At 55.2% G+C, this 373-nt stretch overlaps 1 non-coding gene across 1 annotated transcript in view; it reads left to right on the top strand.

Annotated features, from left to right (window-relative positions):
• Positions 1-307: 307 nt before the first annotated feature.
• The window catches only part of LOC142794549 (5.8S ribosomal RNA), a 153-nt gene continuing 87 nt past the window's right edge, over positions 308-373 (top strand). The window contains exon 1 of the ribosomal RNA XR_012892435.1: positions 308-373. This exon is cut by the window's right edge and continues 87 nt beyond it. This is a non-coding gene — a ribosomal RNA (5.8S ribosomal RNA).

The following is a 373-nucleotide window of genomic DNA, read 5'->3' on the forward strand; positions in this document are numbered from 1 at the left end:
GGCATTTTCTGGTTAGGCGGGCCAATGAGAGCGAGCACACAACGATACCTACGGGTCCGGCTTGGAGAACCGGCTTCGACGCCTCCCGAGTATTTATAGAGGGGTGGACCACGAAAGCACTCGCAAGTAGCGGAAGCGAAACGCCGTCCGAAACACACCGTTTGCTCGATTTGCGGCAGCCGAAAAAGGCGCGGCAGAGTTTTGGAGTCCAAGCGTGCGCTGAAAAGCGCCCTTCTTGGCCACTGTTTGGCCGAGTGCCAGAAACGTTTGGTTTTGACTGTACGGAATTGAACAAACACTTTTTCACGACTCTAAGCGGTGGATCACTCGGTTCTCGGGTCGATGAAGAACGCAGCCAGCTGCGAGACTTGGT

Source organism: Rhipicephalus microplus, unplaced genomic scaffold (genome assembly GCF_043290135.1).
Source record: "Rhipicephalus microplus isolate Deutch F79 unplaced genomic scaffold, USDA_Rmic scaffold_454, whole genome shotgun sequence".
Taxonomy (NCBI): domain Eukaryota; kingdom Metazoa; phylum Arthropoda; class Arachnida; order Ixodida; family Ixodidae; genus Rhipicephalus; species Rhipicephalus microplus.